Raw genomic sequence first — 25607 nt, 5'->3', positions numbered from 1 at the left:
TGCCATTTCATTTTGTTGGATCACTCAAACTTTGGATCCAGATATTAATTATGTATTAATTATAAAATTTTAGTTAATAAAAAAAATAGAGCTATTTTCAGCACCTAATTGAACATTGAGTTAGAACATTGAATCAGATATCTCTGTCCACTAAGACCCTATCAGTGAATTTGGTTTGATGCAACTTTATCTTCCACCTTGCTCCTATGCCCTTAGGATCCGTTCTGTTCAAAATCACCAGGTTTCCATCACTACAAATTGGCAAAATCATGCAATTCTTTTGATGTCTATCACACTTCTTATTGGATTACACTTTGTACTTGACCCTCTGGGGTTTCACAAAGGGGAGAGAGGGTGGTTAGATTCTGAAGATTCTCAGCAAGACAACTACCTCAGAGAAGCCATTAAAACCTCCTCAGAATATATTAACTTCTCAGAGTGAATGGAAGGGTTACTTCTATGATTAGCAATTAGAATCTGGAAATGTAGAATAATTTCCTTAAATGTGGCTGGGAGAGGTGATAGCTTCCACCTTCCAAGCTTATTATATTCCAGAAAAAAAAGTTTTCAATCGTCCTGATTTTTAGCAAAAATCCCTGAATAAATGAGACCCATATATCACTAAATTATCATATGGTCTCCTTTCCTTTGCTACTATCCTATCTTTACCCATTCCCCAAGATAGGAACCTAACTTTTACTTGAGTCAGTTCATTTTTTCACAAAACACAAAGCCCTGTTCTCAGTCTGAGTCTTGTCAAGAGCAATGGTATCAGTTAATTTTTTTTTTTGCCAAATATTACAAACTTGGTGGTATATATTCCTTATATATATATTTTTGCTTTCATTTCATGTTTCCACTTTTTCTATGAAGGAAGCAGCATGACATCCATGAGTGAGATGACTTATATAACCTTATCTTGATTCTTGTGTGTGCTAGTTATAAGTTTCTGCAATAAACCAATGGAACAAAGATATCATCACTCTATAAGGAAGAATGATTACTAGGCTCTGAGTTACTTGGCTGCAGACTGTATCTTTTTGCATTTGTGTTCTGTACCAGAGACCGTAGCATTCTCTAAATATTCCCCTATATTTTCCAGAAGTCTGTTAGTTGGAGACACATGACCACTTTCAGTCAATTGTCTGCAAGTGACAAATGAGGTTATGTATGGCAGAAAATGTTGATGGTTTCCCACTGTCTCTTGAGCGCAGGCAGCTCATTTCTTGTTTCCCAAGAGCCATTTTCTTTTTTTAAGAGATAAGAACCAGGGCTTGTTGCACAGAGAAAGGAGTGAAGACTGCATGCGTAGATCATACCCCTAAGCTTTGATAACCATTTCAAAGTACATGTAAGTCAAATCATTACGTTGTACACCTTAAACTTAAACAGCACTGCATATCAAGCATATCTCAATTAAACTGGGAGGGGGAGGCCCCACATTAATTCTGCACACACAAAAACTCTCTAGGATGCACGCCTCGAATTTGTACAAGAATTGGAATCCTGGGTGAAGCCTTGAATTGGTTATGAGGCTTTACCTTTTTTTCATCAATGAAAAGAAAAAAGGGAAAGAAATACAGTACAGTTGTTGGTGGGAGTGCAAACTGGTCCAAACACTATGGAGAGCTGTATGGAGATTTCTTGACCTACTAAACATAGAGCTTCCATATGATCCTGCAATTCCACGCCTAGGTATTTACTCAAAGGACACAGAAACATCAATTCCAAAGAGCACCTGCACCCCTGTGTTTATAGCAGCACTGTTTACAATAGCTAAGCTTTGCAAACAACCCAAATGCCCAAAAATAGATGACTGGATCAAGAAGATGTGGTACATATGCACCATGGAATATTACTCAGCATTCAAAAAAGATAAACACATGCAATTTGCAGCAACATGGATGGCGCTGGAAGGGATCATGCTCAGCGAAATAAGCCAGAAAGAAAAAGAAAAATACCGGATGGTCTCACTCATAGCAGGAATCTAGCAAACTTAAATAAGGGACCAGGAAAATGAATAACTATAAGAAAGTGAAAATCAAAATCAACAAAAAACTATGAACCATATACACTCTATGGGGGGTGGGGAGGCGGGAAGGGGAGGGATTGGGGTCAAAATAAGGGGGTTGCAATTGTATGAGGAATATAAAAATAAAATTTATTAAAAAAAAATACAGTACAGTTATAAAATCTGAATAGGCCTGCCCTGAACTAGGCTGGGCCCTGCAGGCAAGATGTGTTCAATAACACATAGGCGGGGAAACGGGCGCTAACGGGTGTTTCCGTAGTGTAGTGGTTATCACGTTCGCCTCACACGCGAAAGGTCCCCGGTTCGAAACCGGGCGGAAACATAATTTTTAATTCCCCACAAAAACAAAACAAAACCCAAACAAAACTTGATTTCAGATTCTATGTGTCTAATTTACAAATAAGAAAACACACAAATAGTTGCACTTTCTCTTTGAAAGCCAATGCTTCTGGGAGTCCCGCGCTGCTCCATGGTTTCGCTGCGCACTCGCAGGCGGCTTTCCACAGGCTGCCTCCTTCCTCCGCACCACCCGGCTCAGGGCGGAACGCGGGGTGTGTGGCGCGGGGGGTGGGGAGTAGGCAGGGCGCGGAGCGGGGGGGTTTCTGGGGCAAGGGAGTGTCAGAGAAACGAAATGAGCGCGGGCGCAGGCAGTTGCTCTCTTTGCATCTGGATTTCGACGAAAGACAGCGGTTTCACCTTGAAACCGAGTGGCAGCAGCTGTTTTGTGTCGGGTTAGGACATTGCCGCCGCCCCTAATTCATTTCTTGCGGGATAAATAGGTTCAATTCATAGACGCCCAGTGCGGTGGGGGGCGAGACTGTAGGGGGTGCACAGTGCTGGGAGGTGAGCACATCTCGGCTCTCAGGAGCCCAGGCCAGACCTCCCAGGCCCCAGCTTGCCCCAGGCCCCCCAAGCTGCCCCAGGCCTGCCCCAGGAGGCCCCAGGCTGCCCCAGGAGGCCCCAGGCCTGTCCCAGGCGGCCCCAGGCTGCCCCAGGCCTGCCCCAGGCGGTCCCAGGCTGCCCCAGGCCTGCCCCAGGCGGCCCCAGGCCTGCCCCAGGAGGCCCCAGGCTGCCCCAGGAGGCCCCAGGCTGCCCCAGGAAGCCCCAGGCTGCCCCAGGAGGCCCCAAGCGGCCCCAGGCTGCCCCAGGCCTGCCCCAGGCTGCCCCAGGCGGCCCCAGGCTGCCCCAGGCCTGTCCCAGGCTGCGGGAACGCGGGTGGCCCCTAATTTCCTGCGAGAAGGGGCGGGAGGCCCAAAGTGCGCCCTTGTAATAAACTTCACCCAGCGGCTCTTCTCCCGGACTTCTGCAGGACTCCGTGTCCTGCTCAGGCCGCGGTGCCCAGCAGGCCAGGACCGTCCTTGGGGGGAGGAAGGACCCACAGAATGAAAAGCAAGTCGCTCTAGATCCCTGGGCGCTCTTGCAGTAATTGTCTCGTTTTCGTCACCGGGGAGCTACATGTGCAGCGTGATCAACTTTTTAGCGAGCTAACCAGGGACATTCCAGGCCCAAACTGACAGGCGCGATCCGGGGCGGCCTCGGTGTTGGCGGATCCGAGGGGCAGAGCCGCGCGAGGGGCCGCTCCTCGGAGCCCCGGCCCCGCGGCCCCAGCCGGGCTCTCGGGCGCCACCACGTGTCCGGGAACCGCCCTGCAGCGCCCCGCCGTGACCTTTCCCAGCGCCGAGCGCGGGACCCCGACTCCGCGGGGCCACCCCGAGGCCGGGGGCGAGGGGATGCGGGCTCACGGGTAGAACTGACCTGTCCGAACGGTTCCCAGAAGCGGAGAATCCTCCTCGTCCTCGGAACCCTGAAAGCGGCGGCTGCGTGCTGGTCGCCCCGCCAGCTGGGCCTTTGCTGTCGCCCCCGGCCTCCCCGAGGAGTTGGAACCCGGGGGTTTAGGAGTCTCCGGGCCCTCGAGAAAGATGGAGTTTTTCCTAGAAAGAAGCACAGTTCGTTGGTATCGGCAGCTGTGTTTCTCTTTAAGAAAGAAAACATTCCTTAACTTTTTAAGGAAGAAAAACCTCAGCGGATATTACTTGGATGTAACTTTAAAGTCAGTGAGTAAAACAGCTCGTTCTAGGAGTGGCCGGTTAGCTCAGTTGGTTAGAGCGTGGTGCTAATAACGCCAAGGTCGCGGGTTCGATCCCCGTACGGGCCACTGCGGGCGATTACTTTTTCCTTCCTAGCATCACCCATGGAGAGTGCTACCTAATCAGGTTTTTTTTTTTCCCCCTTTTTTTCTTTTAAAGAAATAGCGTACGGAGTTAGAATGGAGAGGTTTCATAGAAAACTGAATGAGATAAGGAGGGGGTAGGTGCATTTAGTAAAGTGGGGGATAGGGAGAATTTCTAGCATTATTATTCTGAATAAAAGCAAAACAGCTGTTTTAACAACATAATATCCGAAGGAGAAAATGCTAAGTTTTGTGATGCCAAGTTGCTCAGTCGTCTAGGGTGCTAATTCTACAGTATTGAAACTGCGGTTTTTGCCCACCTACAGTACACTAGAGGGGTGTTTAGTTTTTCTTTATCTGTATCTGGGGATATCTCAGACTTGTGGCGTTCTCTTTGGCCAAGTTCCAAACCACATATAAATTGAGGTTACTTGGTATTTGTCTGTCTTTGTTAGTTGTGGAAGAATAGGTCTTAAAAGTCCTCATCACAGCACAATTTTTTTCTAACTATGTATAATGGTGGATGTTAACTGGACTTATTGTGGTGATACTTTCCCAATAAACACAAATATAGAATTTATATATTGTACACCTAAAAGTAATATGATATGTCAACTATGCCGCAATATGTTTTAATTAAAAAAGAAAAAGAATAAAAAAATCTCCTTTCATCCCAGGCATGGAGCTCCATTCTCTTGGGTTAACCACTGTTAATAGATCCTTCCAGCATATTTTCTATGCATAAGTAAGTGTAAGTGTGTGAGTATGTATAAGTTTATATAAAAATAATATCCCCCCAAACCCCAAAGCAGAATTAGTTTTAGACAAAATACCTATAGACATAATGACTAACCATATTTTCAAAGAAGACAGTGAACATTGCATGGAGTTTATAATAGTGGATGAACATAATTTTTACACAGGAAAAAATCTTGCGACGTAACATATAGTAATCCTAATATGTAATCTACATACAAACATACAAACCATGTACAAGGATATATCAAGAATATATCAATAATACAGCAGAGAGATTGGGAAAGTCCAGGGTAGCACTTTTATGTATATAAATCCTAGTTGAAAACCAGTGGGTGGCCCTAAAGATGCTAGATTCAAATTAGATAAGTAAAGCTTTGATCAACTTAATATTTTAAAAGAGAACTGAAATTATGACTGATTCCACTCTACTGCTATTTTCTAATAGCAAGTAAAACAACACCAGGACTCTGATAAATAGAAACATATCATGGTCAGTAAGATCACTGATAAATTATGAAGAACTTCCCATTCAGTATACAATTTCTGAGATATTTATATTTTTTTTTTTTTTTTTTGATAGAGGCATGCTTTATTTATTTGTTTGCTGGTTTGCTTGTTTGTTTTGTTTATACATGCACTGGGTACAGTCAGAAGCGCGGGAGGGTGAGAGAATTCACCAGAGCCAGAGCGGGGAGCAGAGCAGACAGAAGGACCGAAGTACACTGCTGAGGGGAGCAGCGGGCGGCAGGAGAGGTCTGCGCGCCATGTGGGACCCTCCTCCAGTGGCCGGGGAGCAGCCGGGGATCGAACCGGCGCCGCAGAGGCCGCGGGCAGCTTCGAAACCCAGCGCTCAACCGCTGCGCCACCGGGGAGGCCCTGAGATATTTATATTAATAACATTTTACCCATGTAAATTTGACTTTGGGATGACTAAGCTTTTCTCCTCTTCCCTTTTCTCCCCCTTCCCTTCCTCCTTTTTCTCCTCTTCCTATTTCTCCTGACATGGCTTCCGATCTGACAATTTGTCCTATGCAACTCATCAATAGTAATACACCAAATAATCCTAATTTTTCCAACATTTCTCTTTTTGGAAGAATGAAAGAACAAATCTTTATGATTATGCAGGCTTTTTTTTTTGTTGTTGTTGGGGGGCGGAAATCTCAGACAGTTTTAGGTTCAAAAGAGATCCTGAAAGTTTTATTTTACACTTAAGCCCTGATTTGGGGAAAAGAAATATTATAAGTTGTCTGGACATTTGGACACTTAAGATGGTAATTAGATAAAGGTTGCTTGAAAAAAACACTTGACTACTTGTTTCGAAGTGACAATACAACACCTAAAAATAAACATTGAGGGCAAGATGATTGAAAAGAACATTAGCTTGTTCGTAGGTGAGAAATCTTTGTTTCCTTAAACAATTAAAGATATAATCAAGTCAGCATAAACCATAATAGGTTATCCTGAGTTCTGCTAACCTACAGAATATTTGCTGCTACTATTTGCTGTTTGCTAAGCAGATTACACAGGGGCAAAAACCAAACTTGTTATGTGTAGGTGAAGGCCATAAACAGTAAACAAGGAAACGAGTCCCCCAGAATTAAGCACACTTCTCAAAAATTTGATACATTTCATGACTTTTCAAACACAGGTAGTATAAAATGAAGACGTATGAAATGAAGACAAATAAAATTTTTTCCAAATTTTGTCCTTATTTATGCTCTCCCACTTTCTGGACAATCTAACACTATACTTTAGGACTGACTTGGGAATCGACAAGGTCAGAACTAATTTCATACTAAGATGCTATTAGCATGCAATGTGTTCAACTTTGTTATCTTCAAATGAATAAGCATTTTTAAAAATTGTGTGGGAGAAGAGAGGATGAGGGGGTGTGGAATTTTATGTAGGAATTGTTTGTAACTGAACCACACTCCAAGTTTCTATTTTTAGATATTTAAGTCTTCAAGGCATAGTCTAATCAATAACTTACAATGTTTTTTGACAGTAGCAATCCAAAGGGTCCTTCCAGCTCCAGTCTTCTCACAGGATCACACTCCTCAATGAATCAAAAGTTCCATTGGAGAATTAAAACAAGGAGCAGGAGGCTCTTGAGAAGTAATCCTCTGAGAAAATATTCTGCCTGTACCAGAATGTAAATAAATCAACAAATAGGTAAATAAGTCACTAAATTATATTTCAGGGCCTGATTTATAAATCCATTTCTTTGAAGTGCAAGTAAACTATCAGATATTCAGATTTTCAAATGTTTTCTTGAAGCTTATTATTTATTTTGATTTGTCAGTCTCACTTTCTTGAATTTATCTTAATCACTTACTTTTATGAAGATTTCATGTCACTCCTCTATAAAAAAATTCCTCACTGAGTCTGTTATCTTGGAAAATTTTAAAATGATGTTGGGCCATATTTTGTCTCATTTTTTGACATTCCTTTTAAGTTGCTTTTCCTTTCTTTACTAAGTAGAACAGTGGATTGCTTCATAGTGCTGAGACTTAACCCCTGTGCCATCAGGGAGGCCTCATATTTTTTATTTTAACATTCCTTTGGCAGAGGTGGGGGAGAACTCTTAGGAATGAAAAGAGGAAGAGGAAATAAAGTCTATTATTTCAGGCATAATACAGGCCTAAGCAGGGGGACAAAATGACTCCTGTGGAGTGCTAATCATAACCTGTAAAATCTCTTTAAATACATCAGAAAAGCCCAAAGTGTAGGCCAGTGCTGCACAGTATATTTTAACTTATGAACTACAATGTCAGTTAAGATTCAAGAAAGTGATCTACTGTTTGTGATTTATTTCTTCAAAATGTCATTGAGCTCCAGTTTCCCCCCTTACACTCAGAAGTTTCTACTGATGCCCAATAAGACATTTTTTGAGTTGTGCAAGACCAAAATGGTGACTCCAAACTTCACTAGTTGTAAAAAGTCTGACTTCAAACCAAATGCCATGCCATTAATTCTTTGCCTGAAACTGGAAACCAAACTCCATTATGCAGCTGAATATGTTGGCTGTCAAAGTTAATAGATTTAAGACTGAAATTCCAGGACAGAATTTGAAATGTTACCTTATCACCTACTATGAGGTTATTTTTGCTTATTTCATACACTTACCGTCCTCAACCAATCCACTGCATCCTATCAACTACAGAAATTCTATTCCTTTTCATTTTTGATTAACCCCTCATATGGTGATACAGTTTTCTGGCAAGATACTCTTTACAACTGGGATAGTGATGCAGGGTTTACCATCTATACAAATTCCTCAATACATTAGAAATGTTTAGTGGAATGTAGACTACTGAAAACAGAAAAGCAAACAAAGAAGGCCCCGCTGGGATTCGAACCCAGGATCTCCTGTTTACTAGACAGGCGCTTTGACCAGCTAAGCCACAGGGCCCTCCTTTAAAGCAGTGTTCCATTATATCATATTTGTATATTTTTTTTGATGAAATGTGGCAATTTGATAGAAATTTACTTGGTTTTATGGGAAAGAGACCATATCTGCGTTTCTCACCTCATACCAAAGCAGAAACGTCAACATTAAAAAAAATGCATGTTTCAAATGCAAGGTTTTAAAAATGATTTCAAATAAAAAAAAAAAAAAAAAAAAAAAGAATGAAATTCCTTTTGCAGGTGACTATCGCCCTCTTGAGGAAATACTGGATATCGCAACACGTTAAAATGTGTTTCTCTGACACTTTTTGGGGGGTGAGGGGCGGGAGGGGAGGGATTGGGGTCAGAATAGGGGAGTTGCAATTGTATGGGGAATATAAAAATAAAATTTATTATTTAAAAAAATGTGTTTCTCTGTTAATTCGTTCATTTCGTCCACAAATGTTGAGTCACAAAATGTATTTAACATATTTTTCTGTGTACTGGAGGTAGAACGTGAAAAAAACAGACAAAAATACTTCCTTTATAAAATCTGTATTCTAGAGAGAGGTCAAGAAAGCAGGTTTAAAAAATTTGTACCCTCTTTTCCCCCAAAAGGAGGAATGTAATACTAATCATGCTACCTCTGGGTTATAAAGTCCACTGAGCTACCTTCCAAGCTAATTCGGTGCACTTGAGAAAGACTGTCATCCTTGCCGCTATTTATCTAATCAGAAACAGAAGAGCCAGCAAAGATGAGGCCACACATTTGCAGAGGAGATTTGCAAACACTCTTCCAACCCCCCCAAACTAGACGCTGTCAGTCCTCTGTTCTTTCCAAAACAGTCTGCCTCAGCAGATCAGCAGCTTAGGACAGCTCTTGGTGAGCAAATGTGTCTTTGCTTCTCTCTCAGTTCTGTTCTGCTCACTGACCCTCTGGCTTAAAGCTGACTTGGTCCTGTGGTCACAGCTTGCGAAAACTGAGTGGTGGATACAGAGAAGTGACGAGAAAATTAGGGTTTGCTTTGATAAATAGCATCACAGGATGCTGTGGAAGCCTCTAACTTGGGGCTAGGGGACGGAGCATGGTAGACTCCCATGATCTCTCCTCAGCTTCTGTAAAGTGGGTGCATTTAGAAGGGGTTGTGTCCAATTTGGCCTAAATATGGTTTTAATGTGGGGGAGAACAGATGAGGCCATTGTTGGTTTCCAATTCAGACCACTCCAAGATTCTCAGAGTTTGTGTCCTCAGGATAGCCTACCCTCCCAATGAAGGCCCTGGAGGCTAAGGAGAAGCTCTCCCCTCCTTCTGAATCCCTTTGTGTATATGTTATGAGAAACCAATTAATGCTCCCTTTAGTGACCTGGTCAAATATGGCTTGTTATGTGTCATCCAATGTAGCTTTATCAGTGAACATGTCCCCTCCTCTGAGCTCAGTGATCCCCTCCTTGTCATGGGAAGAGCCTCTGTTCCTCCATGTTCCCTGGACCCCAGCATCATTCCTTGCTTTAGGATTTAGATCTTGCTCTCCTGGACGCTCATACTAGCCCTCCTTTGTGCTGGTTATTAAATCTGTTTCCTTCTGCTGCCCAGTGGCATCTCTAGAGGTACAATTCAGGTCCCAAGTTTTTACAGACTCTGCCTCCATCTCCAATGTCTAAGAGATCTCAGACACCAAGAATTATAACTCCTAGCATGCTGTGAACCTGACTGGCTCCCTGAATGGGGATTTGCAGGGAGCTAGTGGAGGAGTTAAACAGCCATGCTTGACTTAAAACTGAACATATGGGTGCAGGGACTTTCTTGCTTTTCGGGCTTAGACTTGCACCCTGGTATTGCTGTGGGAGACACATGGAGGAGAGACCTATAGAGATACTTGGAGGAGAGATTTGGAAAAGAGACACTTGGGGAAGCTGCTCTTAGTCCTTGGAAGAGACATGACGGCGGTTATCTTGACCTCACTGTGGATTACGTGGTGCATTTCACATTCTTTCTTTCCTTCTCTCTCACCCCTTTCTTGTGGTTCTTTGCCAGAAGGTGCCTTAGACTTGTGGTGAGCTTTCAGGCCTCAGCAACCCTGTTTTCCACCGAGCCTATTTGACTGGCCATTTTCCTAGAGGGGAGGGGAAGGGGGGATGGGTAATTTTCAGAATTTGCTGTTACTTGAAATCCTTCTCTCTCTGCAACCAATTGTGATTTATGATTTTTAACATAATAACCTAAAGGTAAAAACTTTTCCAGCAGAGAAACTTTTCTATATAGCAGGGCAAGCATCTAATTACAGAGCATTTGTTCTTTGTCATGTAATTCATCATCTCATCTTGCGAATCCCCCTCCTCTTTCCTGGAAGTCCTAGGCCCTTAGCCCATTCCCTAGCACAGAATATACACCCCTGAAACCCCTCACTGATCTTGGAATGCTTGGAGAGGTAGAGTTCCATGTGTATATAATAAAATATTTTTTCCTTCCTACCAATCAGTCTGAGCTTATTTTGATTATCTGGCCAAACTTAGAAGAACTCAGATGGGTAGGGGGAATTTTCCCTTCTATCCTGACACTATGACACTCCTCATTCACCAACCTTGATGTACTTGTGTGAAGATTTCATTGGGAGATATATGTAGGAGCAGAATGACTCATCTCATTATTCCCTAACTAATGAATTCTCATTATTCTCTAGCTAGTTAATTCTCATTCTCTAACTAATCAGTTCTGATTAGTACTAATTAATCTCTAGTCAAGCTACATTCCCACCAGAACTCAATATCTCTTTATCCTTATCCCTAATTAACATTATCCATCTTTCCACTTTATAACCTACTTTGTAGAGTAATCTCATTTAAAAAAAATTCTTTTATATTTTCTGAAGCATTTGAGCATCTACTTATAAGTTAGCCATTGACTAACTGCCTGTACTTACCTGCCTGGACTAATCATTTGCCTATGTTTTATGGAGATTGGTGTATTTTTTATGTTGATGTACAGGGGAATACATTGTAGCTATTAATCTGTTGGGAGTTTTAGACCTTGCAGTATTATCTACAACCGCATTGTCTGTCTATTGGATTTGTGGTGGAACTGGAACACAAATCCTTGATTTTGTTAAGGATTTCTTTTTCTTTCCCCTTATGGTTTGTACCTTTGAAGTTATGCATTTAGGTTCTTCCCCTTTAAGCGAGGTTAAAAAATGTTCTCTTTTTTAAAAAGTAGAGATTTTTCAACATTTGAGATGTTGATCCACCTAGACATCTAGATGAGTGTATTGTTGCTTTTTTTAATATGACAGCCTGCTGGAGTTATGTGTTCTAGTGCTCAAAATTTTGGTTAGCTAAGGGTATCTGGAATTTGTGTGTGTTCATGTAGTATCCTGTATTTCCTTTATCTTAGTCTCTTCACATTTTTGATTACTTATGAAATTAAACATTTTTTCCTGTTAGACTATATGTGCATATAGTCAGGAAGAGTCCAGTTATTCCCTAATATCACACTGAACCCCCCAAGAATGGAGATGCCTCTGTAACAATTCCACTGTTCAGAGAGGCTGAAACTACAATTAGGTTAAATATTAAGTCTTGGTGGGCCTTTTCCTAAACATTTTAGGCCTATTGGAGAGCAGGCCCAGAGTTTGAAGGAGATCTTTGGTTTAAAATTTTGCCAGAGGGAGGGAGGGAAAGAAAGAGATTGTGTAAAGGAGGTAAAATTCCTCCTTAGGGCCCCTGGCCAGGCCTGAGAATTAAGCCAACATGAGACAGATCAACAGGAAATATATCTATATATACATTTAAAGTATTTTTTCCCATGGGAGTGCTCATTAAAAAAAATGAAAAGCCAAAGAAGCAGTCCTGTGCACACAAACTAAGTTGCAAAAACATGTGACAAAGGAAAGTGGGTTAGGGCAGTTAATTGTGGAAAAGGAAGATAAGGGTTAATTTAACCAGATTTGTTTGTATAGATTTCTCTCAACCTGATTGTATAGTGGAGGGTGATTAGAATGTCTTCCTTTCTCATCAGAGAAAGTTACCCTCTCTGGTAACTTTCATATGGAAATTTTATTCCAGCTGTTACTGGATCGTGGAGACTAATCCTGCAATTACCAAGTAAGAATTTACTAAATTAAATGTGATTCAGCTTAAGGGAGTCAGCATCAGGGACAGGGTGTATTCTGTCCCTGAGAGAGCATTAGAACAATTTGAACCCAGCATAATTAAAGGGCTGATGACCTTTTTTTCTCTTCTTTTCAGGAGGTCATTTCATCTCTCCAACTCATGACCTTCCTGTGGTCTCTTCATGTTGTGTTTCATATCATTAGCCTAGGGGGGTTTAGCCTAAAGGTTTGTAAGTGGTGAAATTCCCCACCCTCCACCCCACTAATGTATTGGGGAGTGGTTTCTTCTTAGAACCACTATCATTATCAGAGTGTGAGTAACCTTGCTTCTCCAGTGGAGAAAATGCTGCTTTCTACTTTATAGTAATTTGGTCGTCATCAACCTGAGTTAATGACCAGTATTCTGGAGTTTCTCGAGAGTCACTGGACTTTTATTTCCTGTCCAAAACATGGCCTTCTGGAAAAAAAAGGAAGTCCAGAGTGTCCTTCATGCATGTGCTGGTTTTTTTTTCAAGTGCCTTTAATAAAAATAATCAATATACCAGAACAGTATCATTTGGGGTAGTCTACTTTGAACCCCTATAACTGAAAACAATTCTGTGCCTCTCATCTTAATGCACAAATACCCAAAACTTAGTGAGCAGGCCCAGTTGACTGGCTTTGATCTAGTTGTCCATGAAGTGAGGTCCTGAGAGTGCTGCAATTTCTTCTGTGATTCCCTCAGAACAGAGGTATAATTAACCAGCACAAGTTTTGCCAAGAACTGCAATGGAAAATCCATACACGCAGTGGGTTTTCCTCATCGTACTTCTCTGTCTGCAACAACTGGACAAGCGTTTGGCAGGTGGTAGATGCTCAAAATAAATAATCCTTGAATGAGTGCATGAATTTTGTGTTCAAAGAGTCACGAATGAAGAATGCAGTTTAGATAATTTTCCCTAGGGCGTTCCGAGATGACAACTTGAGAAGGAATCAAGCGTGCGCGCGAGTGAGATGCGCTGGAAATGTAATTTAACGTCCAAATCCCAAATGTTTAAACAGATCTATCTTCGAATCAAATAATTATACATTGGCTAAAGAAGCTGTCACGAAACTTTTCTATTGGAGGACGCGCCCGCCCACCGCAGCTAGCGGTTCCATAGTGTAGTGGTTATCACGTCTGCTTTACACGCAGAAGGTCCTGGGTTCGATCCCCAGTGGAACCAGTGGGGGAGAGGCTTTTGTTTTCTTCACCCTGCAAAGAATAACGCCGGTTTTAGAGTTTACTTTTAGTTTAGGTTTCTGAGTGCTAATGGAGAAATAGAATTGCCTTTTCTCCACAGCTTTTCGGAGAGTTGGTTTCCTGCACTGCTTAGCTCTGGGGCGCAATGAAGCATAAACAATAGTCTTGTTATTTCATTTACCTGTAGTCACCAAAAGAATCAGGAAGTAGCTTTCAGTTACTTAGTTCCTTGAGACAATAGCACTTTCTCATTTCACTCTGGAAGTATTTGTAAAAATACTCAAAAGTAAAAGGGGGAGGAGTAAGGCGGTTGAGGTTCCGACTTTAGGTCAAAAGGGTGGGCCTCAGATGAGAAACAGCTCTTAAGAAAAATGTGTACAGATCCCCACCAAGGGAGTCACTTTCTGTTTCCAGAAATGCAAGCTCTCCTAGCCCCTGCCTGGAAGTTCAGGAAGAAGGCTCCTGGTTTATTCTCCCAAGAGGATAAGGTAGAGGATCTCTCTGGCTGGGAGATATTTGATACATTTGATTGGTGCCATTCCTCCTGCCCTGAAAACAAGAAAAACAAGAAAACCCGTGTAAGCTTTTACTTCACACAGCGAGCCTTCCCATGCATTTTCAATCCCACATGCAAGTCACAGGTTCCAACCAAAGGGTCAGAGCTACCAGTCAACTTTCCAGTATCCTGCGCTTAATTGAATAAAAAAGCCAGAATCCTCATATATCTGAAGAGTCCAGAGAATAGAGAAAATGTAAGGAAGATGATCTCCAAAAATCAGGTATATATCACAACACTACAAAATAATTCTGGATAGACTGAAATCACTACATATGCAGTAAAAAGGGTAAAATATTCCTATACTTGAATACTGAGGAAACAAAAAAGAGCATAAAATACTCTAATCACAAAAAGGATCAGTTAACAGAATAGTTGATTTTTCAAGATGGATGCTAGAAGGTGGACAATGATGCAAGGGTTTCAAATCTGGAAGGAATGAAGCCCGTTCTAGAATTCCATATGAGAGTATGAGAGGAAAAGAGAGACGTTTTCAAATATACCTTGCCTCACAGTCTTTACTTCCTTTCAAAGTGTCTAGTGCAGGGTCTATTTCATCAAGTAAAAACCTATGTTAAGGATTAAGATGATTTGGGTACAAAATGTGTGACATGCAAATGCAACATAGACACTAAGTGGAGAGAGATTCAGGATGACAGAAACATCACAGATATATATCATTAAGGGGAGTTAGGCAAGACTGCAAAGGTTTGGAAATGTCTGGGGAAGAATTCTTCAAGGAGATAAAGCTGAGGGAACCTGAATGTGGATTAATATTCTGAAAGGAGATTTAAGTAACTGCAGGATAAATTTGGTGTTGAAATAATGGGATCTGTTGAAAATTGTGCAAATAAAAGTAAAATTGCTTATTCCGTGTGAGAGGGGCAGTTTGTTAGAATGGAATGAAATTAAAAGATATGCATAAAATTTGAAAAGGAATAAATAAGGCATCATTATTTGCAGGTGATATGATATCTACAGAGAAAACTGGAGAATCAATTTAAGTGTTTAAGTTCAATAAAAGAGTTTAGCACACTTGGTAGATAATGTTCATAATTTAAAACAGAAGCACAGAAAATAAGATTTTAAAAATTATATCTTAGGATTAATCAATCTGACAAGATTAATTCTTGTCAGATTCTTATACAAGGACAGTTATAAAATATTATGAATGATACAGAATTATTTAAATACATATATAGATACATCATGTTAATGAGAACAGAAACTCTATATAATAAAAATGCAATGTTTTTTTTAAAATTATATTCAGTGGGAATTCAATAAAAATTCTAACAGATCTAATACTTGGAAGAACTAAAGAGTTTTAGCAACACAAATCAATTTTAAGAAGATGAAAAAGAAGAGAGAGACAGAGCTGTTGTCTCTTCTAAAGATTAGATGTACTGTAAAGAACAGTACTAAATACATTTTTTTTTGCAGAGAGAAATAAATCAATGGAACAGAATGGATAGCACAAGCATAAAACCTGTCATAGGTGGCTGGGGGAATCAGAAGGAAAATGTGAATTATTCATTAAATAATGCTGAATTAATTATGCATTAGAAAAAATCTATACTTTAAAATATACTTAAGGATTAAATATAGGTGGATGACAAGGTTAACTGTAAAAAGCACAGCTTTTAGACATTTCAAGTCAGAGAATAGCTAAAAACTCTTCCTCAGCCAAGGGTCTACCAGGGGGCAGAATTAACATAAATCATTTCTCTCTCTTTTCATTAAGATAGCTTTTTTTTTTAAATAAATTTTATTTTTATATTCCCCATACAATTGCAACCCCCTTATTTTGACCCCAATCCCCCCCTCCCTGCCCGCCCCCCCCATAGAACGTCTCTGGTTCATAATTGTTTGATTTTGATTTTCACTTTCTTATAGTTATTCATTTTCCTGGTCCCTTATTTAAGTTTTCCAGATTCCTGCTATGAGTGAGACCATCCGGTATTTTTCTTTTTCTTTCTGGCTTATTTCGCTAAGCATGATCCCTTCCAGTGCCACATTAAGATAGCTTTTATGTGTTTCACTCAGATTAGAGCTTGCTAGTGAACATCTTCTTTTCTTTTTTTTTTTTTTTTTTTTTAAAGATTTATTTATTTATTTATTGATACAAGCACTGGGTACAGTCAGAAGCGCGGGAGGGTGAGAGAATTCACCAGAGCCAGAGCGGGGAGCAGAGCAGGCAGAAGGACCGAAGGACACTGCTGAGGGGAGCAGCGGGCGGCAGGAGGGGTCTGCGCGCCATGTGGGACCCTCCTCTCGTGGCCGGGGAGCAGCCGGGGATCGAACCGGCACTACAGAGGCTGCGGGCAGCTTCACAACCCAGTGCTCAACCGCTGCGCCACCAGGGAGGCCCTGAACATCTTCTTTTCTATAGTGACCTGTCTTTCCCTGGGTCTCACACTTGTGGGACAAGCAAAACTGAGGATATGAAACAAGAATGCCTTTGGGGGTCTATGGAGGTTGATGTCAAGTTTCAATTCCTTACCCAAGAGTGGTTTGCTCTGGTTTGTCTCCATGTGGGCCTAGAGTGTCTATTAACTGCCATGCTTGTCCCAAGGCCAGCATCCGTACATTTTTTTTAGCTTTCTTGACTCAGTATCTTTTGAGTTCTGGCTGTTCCTTCACTTCTGTTTCTCTTTGGCAGGGATGGACTTTCCTAAGTCTTGCTAAAACCTACCTTTGGACATAGGTTCTGAACTCCTAACCTTCTTCCTAAGAGGTAGTCCCTACATCCTCTCCACAGAACAAAACTCTATCTCTAGCTCAAATTCACAGTCCGTGGATTTCTGCTAGTCATGCAGGTGAGTACTGAAGAAGATGTGTTCTAGAGAATTGCAAGATCAAGATGTTTATTTCCATTCTAAACCCAAGTTTCCTCTTTCACTAGCAGCAAAAGGAACTCTTCTCACAGATCCAGCCACCACACTTAGAAATGCCGGACTCCTAATCAGGTCTTCCTGCTGGGATAATTGCCACAAGAAACTTGGGTCTACATTTGAAGGCATTTTCTTCTATTTCAAAGGAAAAGTTTTCTATTTTTGTTTTTACAATCTCAATTTGTTACATGGGATTTCCAGGCAAAAGTCAAGGACTATTAGGCTTCAGTATGGCTGGGAAGAGTAAAAAAAAGAAAGAATAACAGAACTTATACTCCTCTTTCTTTTCGTGGGCAACTCTCTTAGGTTGTCAGCGGGTCTCTGACAACAGTGTGGAAAAAACTACAACCTCTTGCTTCTGCCTCAGATTCGAACCGAGGTTGCTGAGGCCACAACGCAGAGTACTAACCACTATACGATCACGGCTCGCCACCTGGAGGCCAGTGCTTGGAACTCAGCCTCTGCTCACTTCTCTGAAACATCTACTTTCTGTTGGCAAAAAACTGTACACTTAGTTTTCCATCTTAATTGAAAATTACCTAATGAGTTGATGGCTCTCTTTTGCTCCTCACCTCCCAGTATTTGCTTCTTTTTCTTTTTTTTTTTAAAGCTTTATTTTTGCATACAAGAGCTGGGGTGTAAGCCAGAGGTATGGGGTGGGGGGTGAGAGGATTCACCCCAGAGAGTGGGGAGTAGAATGGGTAGATCTACTGAAATACATTGCTGAGGGGAGCAGCGGGGGACACAGGAGAGGTCTGCTGCGCCATCTGGGTCAGTGCCCTGGCAGGCCGGGGATCGAACTCATGCTGCAGTAGCTGGCGATAGCCTGATAGCGCTATCTTTAACCCCTGCGCCTCCATGGAGGCCCCCAGTATTTGCTTCTGACAAGCAAACAACTGAAGGGAATGAAAATCAAATTTCTCTACATGGACTTTTCAGAACCCAACGGCTCTTCTGGGGTGGGGATTGGGGGGTTGGCAGGGGGTGGGGACGGACATCTGCAGAAGTGTGCGCCCACACTCAATCAGAGACAGAGTGGGAAACGAAAGTCACTTCAATGAAAATGATTACAATTTTTAAAAAAGCATAGCTCTCAGAGTTCTGGCAATAGAATGAAGAGGGTGTTACTTCCAAGTGAACTTTCCTGGGTCCAATTTTGATTAGATCACCATGTGCTTGGCATGGAATTTGGCCCCTTACATGCCACCCCAAGCCCCTAGTGCAGGGAATGCTCAGACTCAGTACGCCCACCCTAAGCTGCCAGAAATTTTTCTGTGTCCTGGGCCCAGACCTCACCCAGATGCCTTTCTCCATGTCTGCATAGGTTGCCAAATGGGGTTTAGCAGAACATGTTTCTTGGATGGCCCTAAATCTCCATGGAGATTCGTACCTCTCTCTTCCTTCCCTAAGACTTCCTATCACCCCCTGGAGAAAGCTGCTGTGGACACAGGACTTCCTGGCCTGTGTTGCTGGGATGTGTTTGACTAGCGGATCCATGGCAGGTGCTTCTGATAAGACAGAAAGTACATCCTATGTGCTGGTCTTGGGTGTGGCACAGGCCTGGGGCCTGGCTTTTTGTGCTTTTTATCTTGCAGGTCTTTTGGAGGATTTTATCTGATCATTTACTACAGAGATTCTGAGTAGGATAAAAGACAGGCTGGTATAGTCCAACCCATCAGTGTATGTATGGACTCTTTGATTTCTGATTTTCCCGTTTTTTTTTTAAAGAAACAGAGCCCTTTCTCCTACTCAAGAGGATAGTTCCAGCAACTCCTATTTCCCTCACGTTATTAAGAAACATTCTATAGAGTCTCTCCTATCAGCAGTCTAAGATGCTTTATTTCTTTCACCTGGAATATTCCCATTTCATCCCTTAACTACTTACATAGCTGCTTTTCCTTTTATAACTGGTTGTATTTACCCAAAGTGTCATCAAACCCCTATTTTATTTCTGTCACTTTATTGCTTTTATTTAATCTACTTTGATTTCACACAGTTGCATACACCCTCCTCCTGAAAAGATTTCTTCATTTGGCTTCTAAGTTATCCCATTGCGGATTTTTTTCTCCCATTTTGTCAGCCCCTACTTCTCAGTTTTATTTACTGGATAGCTTTTACTTCTGTTACAGGGAAGCCCCAAAATAAAATGGGGTACCTGACTGTGGGTTCTTACACGCGTGCTTAAAAGGGACTTAATACTCCACTGCAGGCACACACAAAATGTTAATAAAAGATTTATTCACAAGGGAAGGGGAAATGAAAAAAATGTACAACTCAGGGAGAAAAGTGGGAGATAAAGTCTTAAATGCGTCCTATCCGATCTGCCAATCTGTAATCCCAAATGGCACTCTGAGAGCTGGCCATGAGCCACCAGCCGGGAAGCCAGGAGGCGAGAGCGAGACAGAGAGACCCCAAGGTCCACGTGTCTGGTTTTATTTTTTTGGTCATATCAAAAATAATTTGTATTCAACCATCCATTTCCCCTTCGTGTCTGGTTTTTATACCCAACCTGGCTGCTCAACTCCACCCTCAGGTCCCAGCAACCTTCCCTTTGGTGGTGATGGGATTTGTCTTTCCCAATGTCCTGATGGCTTTGGTCTGGAGTGGGGGTGGAGTCCACAAAGTCTGCATGGAATGAGCTCAGGACATCCTTTCCCCCTAATACTTCCAGTTCTCAACATTCAGTCCTTGTCTCTACCTTCTCTCACTTCCTTGATGATTATCCTGGTTCTACCAAGACCTCTACCCCACACCCTAAACACAATATTCAACTTCTCAACTGTTACCTCCTTTATGTGGTATTAACATGTATAGTAGACATTTGAAATTTAATATGTCCCAAACTAAATTCTTGATCTTCTCAAGAATTTGGAGAGCTGAGATTTTCATATGTTTCCATTTGATCCAAAAGTGGGATGGGTAAAAGAGACAGAGCAAATCACTGCAAACATCATCAGACTTTGACATCAAATGCCACTGATCTGTCATATATGAGTCAATGGCTGGGATGGGGGCCTCCTAGTACCTGGGTGACACTAGGAAATGTTTTCCTCAATCTCATTTAGTAAATAAAACCAGAAACTGCTTTCAGGTGGGAAAGAAGATATGTACTTTTGCCGTTTGCCAAGGGCTCCGAAAATTGTTTTATTATAGTGTGATTCAGAGGAAGTCTATCCATCTCAATGTGTTCTACAGAATGTCATGTGCTGTAATGACAGCAGTATGCCGGTTGGTCCTGGTGAGCAGTAAGCAAGTGCACTAGATAGATGTCTTAGAAAGAGATGCAAATACCAGACTTCAGAGACAAAAATCATGGAAGTTCAAATGCCTGCTACAGAGCAGTTTATAGGGGCCTGATGACTTGGACTTTCTTCTCTCCAAAGTGAGGGAAAAGTTGCTCGTCTCAGAACTCCCACCATAAAAAGAGCACAATGCTTGGCGGGCCCTCTTTGCAGTTTGGAAGCAGCACTGTACCTATTTGGGAGATCATTCCTAAGTCTGCTGGATTGCAATATTTTAAGGTACAAATGTCCTCCCTTGTGGACTTTATGGTCAGAAGGGCCATAGGTCTGGAGTTAACTCATGGCAGACAGAATTGCTCTAAGGAGGCTCCTGCAAAGCTCCTGAGGAATATCAAGCCTGAGGATTTAAAATAAGGCCAAACCTTTTTCTGATAACAGCCTCAGGGAGGTGAGGGTATGTCCCCCACCCCTCTGGGTTCCTTTCCAGATGATTAAGCAATCAAATTAACATCAAAATAGTCAGAAAAAAAAGTGAAAATCAGTTACATAGACACAGGAATTCACAGAGGATTCCAAGGTTGGTGAGGAGAAATGGGCATTTATAGCCTGAGCCATGGATAAGAGAAAAGGTCAAGGACATAAGGGGTGGACAGGTTAGGTAAATGAAGTCATGTCAGTGAGGTCAGCCTGATATGAAATCACATTCTTCTGTCTGTTAAAATTAAGCATCGTCATTATCCATAACTATATAAAGATATTTATAACTATATATATTATATCCTCATTATCAATTGCTATATATACATATATATGTATGTATGTATATTTCTGAGATTTTGCCATTACTAATTGATGGAATTCAGGTGATGGGGTTCGATGCATAGAGTTCTTGGGTCTCCCGAGAAAGAACTCAGTAGACGTTCCCATTCATCAGCACATGGCAAATATATTGAAGAAAGGAAAAAAGGAAATACCTGGGCAGCCTTCAAGGGCAAAAATTGTGTTTTGCCAGGGCAAGGGGTATTCCTTTGTGCTTTTGATGGATTTATTGTGGAAAGTATCCCTTTGGGGACAGATTGGGTTGGTCTTCTAAGACTGATAATCCTCTCTGCCCCCACCTTTAGTTGATAATCTTTTCTGACTCCATCTTAGATTCTTGGAAATTTCTATAGCCAGGTTTAGTCCAAGATTCATTAATCATCCCTACCCCTACCTCTGGTGCCTGTCCTTGTGAGACCTTCCAGCCTCAATTTTTCTACTCTAAGTTTCCATCACTAATTATCCACATCATGTAGTTACTTTGGGGTATGAACCTTCACATGTTAGATTTGATGTTACAGTTTTCCCCTACAACTAACACATGACCATTTCTCCATCTAGTAATAGGTATAGAGATGGGGTGTGAAGGGTGATACACCAGAAAAATTATATATTTTTAAGTGTGACCCCTATTTTCAAAATTTTTTGGTCATTTACTTTGAACTATTGTAAACAGGGGTTGAATAATTAAGTCTAGTTTTATTCTTTCCTACCTGGTATGTGTTAATGGAAATCTGATCCTGATTCTTTCCTGTTAAAATCTTCCAGCATCTCCCTATAATGTTCACACCCATGTTTTTGCACAGATTAGATCAGATCACTGGGCACCAGCTAGTTAAAAGAAGGCAGTTTTGAGTTCTGTGTTGTGGTAAAGAATATTCTGATATAGCTTTATCTCTTACAAATCGAGAATCCAATTGAATAATACTGTACTTTATTGTGTTATTCAGTTTGGGCTGCTATGACAAATACCATATGCTAGGGTGATTCAACAACAAGCATTTGTTTTTCAGAGTTCCAGAGTCCAAGGAGGCTAAGGTCAAGGTGCCAGCATTCAGTGTTTGGTGAGGCCTGCTCCTGGCTTCGTCTGCCATGCAGCGGGCTCATACCTTTGTGGTCTTGAGGAAGGGTGGGGGTGGTCCTGGTTCTTTTCTCTAGGACCACTAATCTCATCATGAGGATTCTACTCCCATGACCTCATCTGAACCCAGTTACCTCCTGAAGGCCCCACCTTCCAAATATTATCACATTGGGTATAGGATTTCAACATATGAATGAGGGGAGGGTGGATATAAACATTCAGTCTGTAACATTTCTTTCTAAGTTGGAATTGGAACAATGTCCACTTCAAGGCAGTGTAACAATGAAATAAATGCTTCATGTTACATGGGTAGCCTATAAGCGCCTGCACTTAATATCTGTTTCCTTTAAACGTTCACTTTCCTCTTGGACCTTCGTTATTCAGAACTTTCACATTATGGTACAAAATTATATTATTTCTCAGTACTGGGGAAATGAAAGGACTGAGTGAAGGCCAGTGGAAGATCTTCTCATATTCCTTATAATTGTTTTATATCACTTTCCTTTTGGAATAATTGAAGCACTTCAGCTTACAGGAGTATATGAAATTAGTGTAGATTTTTAAGAAAACTTTCTAGAAAGTCTGTAGGGTTTCTCATTTCTCTAAAAACAAAAGTCTTTAAGCTACCTGAGAATGTAGAGAAGGAAGACCAGCTATGCATGCTAAAGTCAGTCTTACAAAAATCATCACAGACATTATTCAACACTGACATTTGTATTCACATTAATACATATCACAGACGTGGGATGCGGTGTCCACATTGCCCCTCCCAGAAAGAAAGACTTGCTGTTCAACTGCAGGGAGCACAGCTAATTGGCAGCCTCTGTCCATTCCCTGTGCTTGCCTGAGCTGCAAAACTCCTCCCTACTCAAGATCACCCCTCCCAGGGGGCATTCAGATCCATCCCTTTGTTATCAGGCAGACTGAGGGGCATCCTGCGGTGTCCAAACCTGCTCTCAATGGGTTCTGCTACCCACTGCACAAAGACAAAACATACTCTTAGTGTGTAAGATCTTCAATAGAAAATAGTGTGTAAATGAGAGAAGAGAAAGAATATAGTCAAAATAGTTTCCCCTTGAAAAGCTCTACACTTAAAACTTATCTGAAGCATACAGATGGTATCTGTATATATTCATTCTTAATAAGTGTTCACAGCTCTACTTCCAGAAGTTCAGCATAAAAAAAAAAATGCAGTTTGCATCAGCATAGTTAAGTCAGAGTTTTCTATAAGAAGTGGTGGGGAGGTGTGTGCACATTCCAGATGCTTGAGCAGAATCATTATGTCATAGGGTAGGTGAGGGGTACCCCAGAACACTCTAAAAGGGTTCTGTCCATATACTACATCAAGACAAAACATAATCTAGTGCATAAGACCTTTAATGGAAATTAACTTGAATACAATTAGTGTGCATATACAGAAAAGGGGAAGAATAAAGTTTCCAAATCAAGCACCCAAAGTTTCCCATCCCCTTGTGGGTAAATGCACAGCCAAACAGGGATGGCCCAAAGCGGGCAGCTGAGGCCCAAAAACCTGCCACATGTCTAAAGCACTTTCTGGTGGGGACCCATAGGAGAGGGGCAGAAGGGGCCAGGCAAGTCTAGAAGGAAGGAGCAAAATCAAAATACAAGTGAAGATAAAGGCTGCCATTGTCAGTCTCTCCATGGGCCTTTCACCAAGTCTCTTCCAGTTGTCTTCTCCCATGTGCCCTAAGTCCCCGGTATAATTCCAAGGCCAAGAAGCAAGCATGGCTTCTTCTTCACATATGTCTCTGCTCCATGTGCCCGCTCCAAGTCTTCTCACTCCTGCTTCTTATCTCCCAAATCCTTTTTAGCCTTCCCTTGCTGCTCAGCTTTACCCTTCCTAGGGTGGACAGGAAACGTGGAAACTCCCTTTCTGTAGGGGCTAACGTTATACCTCGGCAGAGCAAGTGGGGGCATGAAGACTTATTCAGAGACACTTGGCTCACTGTAGGCAACTGACAGGCAGCACCGGCACACCCCCCCGCCCCCCTCCCCGGGCATATTTGTACGGCCTGTCTGTCAGTTTTACACTCTCCTCTGTCTAAGCTTAGTACTTGGTCTTTAATAAATATCTTGCACCCCAAACTCCATCTCAGCATCTGCTTGCAGAGAATCCAACCTGCAGCACTACATCACCATATTTTTTGTGCTCTGGAATTCATGTTTTATTATATTTTTCAGTGGGGCTACTACAAGACTCTAAGTACCAGGAAGGTCGGTGTGTGTTGAGTTATAAAGTATGTCTCCGTCAATCTTTCAGTTTGTGAACCATATAAGAAAGTTGATATTTTAATTTTTTAAAAAAATAAGTGGGCTGAATTCCACAACCTCTTTTATTGTTAAAGCCAAAGAAACAAGAGGTCAAAGTGGAGGTTTAGGTCAAGCCCCAGCAAGACTTAATACCTAAAGGCAGTTTCAGCCAAGCCCAAAAGTGGAATTTTAAATTGATCAATCTGGAATTTTCCTGGTAAGCTGTAGTCATCTAATCTGACTTTCCCTAAAGCAAGGTGGTTTTGCCTGAAATAGTTTCTGGTCCCACCCTCTTTTCTGAGCCGAAAAACCTTCCATTTTTTACAACTCCTGGCAGCATTTTTCTGTTTGCCAGATGGGACGCTGTCCCATTGATGGCTAATTGAAAAAAGTCAGTTTCTCTCTAAATTTATTCAGATGAGTTGTTTTTATTTTTTTTAAAGATTTATTTTTTGTTTTTATACAAGAACTGGTGTACAGGCCAAAGGCGCCAGAGGGTAAAAGGATTCACCAGAGACAGAGTGGGAAGCAGAACAGGCAGACTGAAATACACTGCTGAGGGGAGAAGTGGGTGAGACAGAAGAGTTCTGCCATGCCATGTGGGACTTTGCCTGGCCAGCCGCGAATCGAACCCGCGCTACAGAGGCTGCAGACAGCTTCACAGCAGTGCACTCAACCCGCTGCGCCACTGGGAAGGCCATGAATTGTTTTTAACACTAATAAGAGTGCTATCACTTTTGATTTTCATGCACAGGAATAAACCAACATCCTATCATTCATTACCTTATAATTTGTGGACCTTTGCCAGAGACATTTTCTGACTTAGGGCTTTTGCATTTTCAGTCCCTTCTACTTGGAAGACTCTCCCTAGTAACTTGTTTCTTTCTTTTTTTAGAAAATGTATTTAGGTTTTCTGATCAATTAAGTCACCTCCATTCACCTGCTGTCTACAATATGACTTCTCATTATTCTCTCTAGCTGTCGTAGTACTATCCTTTAGGGCATATTACATGTTTACTTATATCTCCCATGGGCGCTTATTTTTTGGGTGGCACTCACTGTTGTTTC

General features: G+C 41.7%; 4 non-coding genes across 4 annotated transcripts; 3 read left to right on the top strand and 1 right to left on the bottom strand.

Annotated features, from left to right (window-relative positions):
* The first annotated feature begins 2281 nt into the window (after window positions 1-2281).
* Window positions 2282-2354, top strand: TRNAV-CAC (transfer RNA valine (anticodon CAC)). The gene has a single exon. It is a non-coding gene; the product is annotated as a tRNA-Val (tRNA).
* A 1759-nt stretch (window positions 2355-4113) lies between these two features.
* Window positions 4114-4187, top strand: TRNAI-AAU (transfer RNA isoleucine (anticodon AAU)). The gene has a single exon. It is a non-coding gene; the product is annotated as a tRNA-Ile (tRNA).
* Window positions 4188-8299: 4112 nt separating this feature from the next.
* Window positions 8300-8373, bottom strand: TRNAT-AGU (transfer RNA threonine (anticodon AGU)). The gene has a single exon. It is a non-coding gene; the product is annotated as a tRNA-Thr (tRNA).
* A 5213-nt stretch (window positions 8374-13586) lies between these two features.
* On the top strand, window positions 13587-13659 carry TRNAV-UAC (transfer RNA valine (anticodon UAC)). Its single transcript has one exon. It is a non-coding gene; the product is annotated as a tRNA-Val (tRNA).
* The last annotated feature ends 11948 nt before the right edge of the window (window positions 13660-25607 follow it).

The sequence above is a fragment of the Talpa occidentalis genome, unplaced genomic scaffold (assembly GCF_014898055.3).
Source record: "Talpa occidentalis isolate TD23 unplaced genomic scaffold, MPIMG_talOcc4v2.1 talOcc4.2, whole genome shotgun sequence".
Lineage (NCBI taxonomy): Eukaryota > Metazoa > Chordata > Mammalia > Eulipotyphla > Talpidae > Talpa > Talpa occidentalis.
This window is presented reverse-complemented; position numbering and strand designations above follow the sequence as displayed.